The following is a 6,911-nucleotide window of genomic DNA, read 5'->3' as shown; positions in this document are numbered from 1 at the left end:
CTGTATCATAGGCAGAGTAAACTGTATAAAATGACAATCTGGTTAGATTAATTATACTCATTTGGGGGTACAAACAACAGAGCTCATTTAAGATAATGTAAGCAAAGCCAGGCACAGTAATACATGCCTGTAGTTCCAGCTCCTAAGGAGAGTATGGTATGAGAATTGCTTTAGCCCAGGAGTTTCAGACTTTAAAGCCAGCCTAGACATAGCAAGACCCCATATCTTAAAAAATATGCAAAGGGTAATTTATTATTATAACTGCAGCAGTGACTCTTGGATACCAGGAGCAGGACGCAAATGGGCCAGAAGAACAGAATGGATCCAAATTATAGTCTGTTATATATCTTGTCTTAGTTGCTTTTTACATGCTTACATTTTTTTCCCCTGAAGCTCAGCTTTTTTTCTTTCTGGTCTGTGTGGTAGAAGGTCACTTTCAGCTTGGCCTGGACTCTCACAGCTCCCATTCTAAATTCCCCAAGGAAAAGTCTCATTGCCCTAGCTCGGGTTGGGTATCATCCCTGGATCAAAACCTGGTGCCGGCACGTTAACCTGGTAAGGACAAAGCGATTGAAACCCTGCTGTCAGAGGGGAGGAGGAACGGTTCTCAGGAAAAAGCTTGCTAGGGGGAAGAATCAACAGATATTTTTTGGAAAAAACTGAAAATTGCAGTTGGTTGAGGAATATGATTGATTTAAGGGCTTGAAAAAGCTAAGGTTGCAAAGATGACAATTTAGGGCCAAATTTTCAATGATTTTTATGTGAAGCTAGAGAATTTGAACTGTATCCTCTACTGTGCATGCCTGTAATCCCAGTAATTGGGAGGCTGAAACAGGAGAATCACTATGAGTTGAGCTTCTTAGTGAGATCCTGTGCCAAATACCTAAAAAAACCCTCAACACTCTTGCATGCACTATTTAAACCACCTTTGAAGGAAACCTTCTTAGAATAGTTAATGATTGAGATCCTGTACCAAATACCTAAAAAAAACCCTCCACATTGAAGAGTTGCTGCACCATTTTAGAGAAATTGATACAATGAATTACTATTTAGGATAATTAGTCTGGAAGTGGAATAGACAGATTTAAATTGGGAGAATCTGCAGCAGAATCCACTTTGGAAGAAATTGTAGGAATCAGATGTATTGATAAATAATGTGAGTAAAAAAATATCAGGGCAGACACAGATTGTTTCAAAAGGTGATGAGTTTTTCTTTTTGATCTTTGTGAAACTTTTGTGATTACCATACTACGATGGAACATAATGAAAAAAATCATATGCCTCATAATTCATAGGCTGGATTTATATAGTTCTGACAACTCTATCATGTTTCTTAGAGTTTCAAATTTTTCTTCCTCTGGGAGATAAAGTCAGATTTTTTTCACTTTATCTCACCATATATTGGGAAGATTATTAAAAGTAGAAACAAAGCTGCAAAACTCAGGGGACTGGTTAGACACTAAGATAAAACTGACAAAACAACAATGAATTGTTTTCAGTTAAAAATTGGACTTTGTGCAACAAGAGAAAAAGGCCAATGCTATTAACTAAGAGTGCTTGAAAGTGAGTCACTTAAAGGAAGCTATATTAACTTTCCATGGCACTTTCAGCATAAAGTTTATTTTAGTATTTATCATATCACATCCTTGTTATTTTTCCATGTGCTACCTTCTCCAGTGGACAACTTCACTAGGGAAACCTCTCTTGCTTATGAATCTTTGTATCCATGGTGCTTGAAACAATTCTTTTATTTTTTTTTTTTCCTTCGGTACTGGAGATCGAACTCAGGACCTTGTGCTTGCCAGGCAGGCGCTTAAACCACTGAGCTACATCCCCAACCCTTTGAAACAATTCTTGATTTGTCATAAATGCCCAGCAAATGTTGAACACCTTCCTTTGAACATAGGCTCTTAATAGTAGAGTCTTTGCTTTATCACATACCATATAATGTGATTGGAAGGGGAAATTGAACAAAATTACTAGCACATGTATTTCAGGCCTTTCCCTTCTCCTGGTTCTTTTGTAGTTTTGTAGTAGAATGGGGACCAGTAAAAATGTGGAAATGCTATTCCTTTGCTCTCCTCACCGGCTGCCATGGACTGAGCATCTTTGCTTCACCTTGTCTTTCTGCCATGGTATGTCTGCCTTGGAGCTGGCTGACCACGAACTGAATCCCCCGAAACCATAATGGAAAAAGCTGCCATTAAACACACAACCATTAGAAGTGTAGTTCAGATATGTATTAGTGAAGGAATGACTTTATATAGTTATTCCTCCCAGTATGATCAAAATATTGATAATTTAAATTTGCAGTCTTAAATTTTTAAATAATTTATTTACAAATAAAATAAATGAAGACAAATGTTGGTTCAGAATGAGCACTGTTGGGGCCATGGAGATAGCTCAGCAGTCTAAGTGCCTGCCAAGTCAAGCACAAGGACCTGGGTTCAATCTCTGGTATCACATGCCATGGAGGCCCCACCCCAGGCATGCCAAACCAGCCACCAAGACCAGGCATGGTGGTGCATGCCTGTAATCCCAGTGGTTGGGAGGCTGAAACAAGAGAATCACTATGAGTTGAGCTTCTTAGTGAGATCCTGTACCAAATACCTAAAAAAACCCTCAACACTCTTTCATGCACTATTTAAACCACCTTTGAAGGAAACCTTCTTAGAATTGTTAAATGATTGTAGTAGTTAAGATGAATTACAATCTTGATTGGGTTGAAATCACTCAGGGAATAGACAAGTACACTTCCAGTGTCTGGATGAGTCATGTGGACATGACCTTCCAGTGGTCTATATCTCATCTCATCCTTCCCCCTCTGGGTCTGTTACCCGACTTTGCTTTTCAGCAGCCATGAACAAAGCAGCGTTGCTGAACCATGTCCTTTCACCATGATGTTCCTGCCTTGGAACTGGTTTACCATGGACTAAAACCTCTGAAACCATGAATCAAATAAAATTTCTCCTTCTTTAAATTTTGGGAGCTGGGTATAGTATCTCAGCAGAGGGAAAGCTTACTGGTACAATAGCCATATTTTAAAAAAAGAGCAAGTGAAGAATAAGAGGGCTAGGGTTTGGTGAAGAGTTTTCCAAAGGCATATACAGAGAACATCAAAGAATTACTAGGGATGTGTGAGCCCAGTGTGTGTGTGAGAGAATACAAGGGGATATTAAGATGTTTAATTTTATACTCTCTTCTTGGTGTTCAAACAGCACAAATGGAGGGCTGGCCATATTTTTAAGTATTTTCTTGTTCTCAGAAGTGTTCCTTTGATAACAGTACTCTGGGGTAAAACTGTAAAAGTCACAGGTACATAGGTTTAATAGTTATTTAGTATCTTTGAAAGAGAAGTCAAAGGGTGCTAGAGACAAGAATAATAGAAGGGTTGCACATTAATATCAAATTTCATGGAGAAGGTGCATGAATTTATACTTTAATTTCTGTTTTAAAACAAATGTATTCATCAGAATTATATACTTATTTTCTAAGAAATTGATGAGATTTCCACTCAGATGTAAATATCTGAGTGTGTTTCAGTGAGAACCAAAAACATCAGATAAATTTATTTTTGCATTAAGAAATTCAGCTTGGGGCTGGGGAGATAGCTCAGTAGAGTAAGTGCTTGCCTAGAAGGTGCAAGGGACTGAGTTCAAGCCCTGGTTTCCCAAAATAAAAGAGAAAGAAAGAAATTCAGCTTTCCCAGGCATGCCTATAATCTCAGCAGTTGGGAGGCTGAGGTAGGAGGACCATCACAAGATTGAGGTCAACCTGGACTGCATAGTGAATTCAAAGCCAATCTGAACAAGAGAGTGAGACCTTGTCTTAAAAAAATAATTCAGTTGATCTTTTATTAGAAAGGAACACTGACTAGTAATTAAAAAAGCATTTAACATTTAAAACTCTCAATGATTAGTTTATAAAATAACTTGTTTTACAGCAGAGACCATTTTTTTTTTTTTTTTGCCAAAGGATTTTTCTCTAAAATCCAGTATCTTTATATAGGAGTGTCTTTTATGGGATAAATAAAAGTCCCACTTTTCCTCAATAATACACTTAGATATTGAGATTAATGCGGCATATTATGTTGGAATATACCCTGAGGAACTCTAAAGTAGAATATCAAAAATAGTCAAAGAGCAAAAGAAAATAATTTCAAGAATGAGTTAGTTTTTGAGGTCATGTATAACTACTGTTCTTATGTAATATACTTCTGAATAAATGTCAGCTGTGTGTGTGAATGAGCTAGAAGATTATTTTAAAGGTATCTTGAGGCTTTTTCACACTTTAAAAAGTCAGGTTATTGATTCAGAGTCATAGAATTTTGGAACAGAAAGGTACTTTTGAAATAATCTTGTTCAATTCTCTCACTTTATAGATTATTAAAGTGTGCTATTTAGGTGGCAGCAAATTCCAGTGTCTTCGGTGCTGATTTTCTGTTAGGATGACAACTACTGTACCGGGGCCATTCTCTCAAGAAATCACAGCAACACACGTCACACAGCTATAGAAACAAAAAGAACAAAAGCAAGCAACAGCAACAAGCCTCGGAGTTTACTGGCAGTTGTAATACCTCTTTCTGTAGCACTGAGAAAACCTTGGGACCAGCAAGGTAGTTGGCTTTTTGTACTGAGCCCACATTTCTGACACTATGGTAGTTGTCTGTTTTTTTTTGTGATATAGTCCTGCGGGCTGAACCCAAGGTTTACACACGCTGGGTAAAAGCCCTACCTCTGAGCTTCACTCTCACCCCCTAATGGGGGATGTAGAGACACTGAGTGACTCCACATGGGCAGTTGTGGTGGTCAGAGATTAACTCTTAAAGTCTTAAAATGTGATCCAGTCTTTCCCAGGTGATAGAAGAATTTCTTTCGGTAAAGACTATTTTTGTAGTTAACCTAGAAAGGCATGATTTATAGCAGAACGGGCTGGTATAATTCTACTGACCCATCTGCACATTTAGAAACCGTAAGCTCCTCGTTTGTCTCATGAAACATGAGTGCAGCTTCCACGGAAGTTTCTGATGGCCAGTAGATCGGTTTGCTGTAATTTTTGAGCTGATGTTGACACATTACTATTGCTAAAGTTCATAGTTTACGTAACAGTTACTCTTTGTTTTGCACATTCTATGGGTCTTAACAAATTTATAATGGCATGTGCTCATCATTCTAGTATTGTCCAGGGTACTTTTAGTGACCCCAAATTTCCTGTGTTTCTCTTGTTTATCTCTTCCACCCTCCTGTTGCCCCAAAGCACTGGCATTCACAGATCTTTTTATTATCCTCATAGTTTGGCTCTTTTTAGAATGGCAGTGTTTGGAATCTTACAGTATGGAGACTTTTCCAGTTGGCTTCTTTCACTTAAATACTGATGCACTATGGTTTCTCAGTGTTTTTTCATGGCGTGAGAGCTTATTTTTTCTTCTCATTGTATAGAAGCACCACATTTATTTACTTATGTATTGCATATCTTGGTTCATCCTACATTTTATCAATTATGAGTGATTCTAAAAAATAGGTTTTTGTTTGTATGTATGAGTCCAGTTGCTGCATTATATAGTATGAGGATATTTATTTTTGTAAGAAACTGCTAGGCCATCTTCCTTCCAAATTGACTGTGTTATTTGACATTCCAACCAGCTATAATTGAGAATTAGTGTTGCTTTGTCTATTTTATTTTATTTAAAATTAAAAAAATTATTTAGGGGCTGGGGAGATAGCTGGGTGGTCTAAGCACCTGACTGGCAAGTGCAAGGACCCGGGTTCAATAAATAAATAAAATAAAAGATTAAAAAATGAAAGATTTTTTTTTTTTTTAGAATTTCTGAAATTTTTAATCCTTTCTTTACAGGTTACTAGATCATTTTTGATAAGGACAACTGTAGAAAGTTAGTAACTGCCACAAGTGAACGCCAGGTGGTGGCACGTGTCAGTTTTCCACAGAGTCCTGCTTTGTGGGACATCTGCATACCTTGCGCGGGGTCTCTGCTCACCCTTGCTGGAATCATTTGTGGCAGATTTTAGTCCACAGGTTGCTTTCCCCCATATTTCTTTGTAAACTCTTCTCATTCTTACAAGTTTTTTATTGTCCTCAGAGTATTCTTCAGCTAGGTCAGCCCGAAGCAGGTGCTCAAGCTGGGGGTCATTCACCAGTGCTATAAGGGACGGGATTGCTTGGTCGGTCTTGGTCGCTGGCTTCCAGATCTCAGGACTAATTACCGGCAGGCAAGCTTGCACTTTTTCCTCAATGTTTGGGTGATAGATCTTTGCTTTAAATGTGATCTTTGGTGGTTTGAATGGATAATCTGCTGGAAAGTTGATTTCAATTCTAAAGGCCCCCTTATCATATGGAGGGTTGTCAGGAACAATAAGCCCTTGCCACGTCAATAAATTAGCTTCATCAACCTGGATGTTATGGAAGCTTTTCATTCCATGTTTGTGGATGTCTTCAAGCTCCTTCGTCAGCCTCCTGCTGGCTGCCATCTTGGATCTGGTGCTGCTGCTTTCCCAGAATGCATTGCCTCAAAAATAAAAGATGAAAAATGTTTTAAAAAGGTATTTGTTGAACCCCCAGAGAGACACAGTAGCCAGCAAGAGCTGAAGACAACATAAAAGCCACATGATAATCTTAATGAATTAGAAGACATTCTATATCCAATTATTCTACCATTTAAAGAACAAAATACTAAAATTCTCAGAGAAAAATGGACACAGTCCATAAGCAGACCACAGCAAGAATACAAGGGGCCAAAAGCATGTGAAAAGGCATAAATTCCTGAGTAATCAAAGAAACGAAAATAAAAACAGTCATTTGAAAAAAAAAAAAAAAAAAAGGTATTTGTTTAGTACAGGGTCTTGCTATGGGCTCGGACTCTTGATCCTCCTGGGACTGCAGGAGTGCACAGGCAG

The 6,911-nt window shown here is 38.1% G+C and overlaps 1 pseudogene; it reads right to left on the bottom strand.

Annotated features, from left to right (window-relative positions):
- Positions 1 to 6,022: 6,022 nt before the first annotated feature.
- LOC101568183 lies at positions 6,023 to 6,485 on the bottom strand (annotated as a pseudogene).
- Positions 6,486 to 6,911: the final 426 nt, after the last annotated feature.

The sequence above is a fragment of the Octodon degus genome, unplaced genomic scaffold (assembly GCF_000260255.1).
Source record: "Octodon degus isolate 3935 unplaced genomic scaffold, OctDeg1.0 scaffold00086, whole genome shotgun sequence".
Classification (NCBI taxonomy): domain Eukaryota; kingdom Metazoa; phylum Chordata; class Mammalia; order Rodentia; family Octodontidae; genus Octodon; species Octodon degus.
Note: the sequence above shows the minus strand (reverse complement) of the source record. Positions and strands in the feature narration are given on the sequence as shown.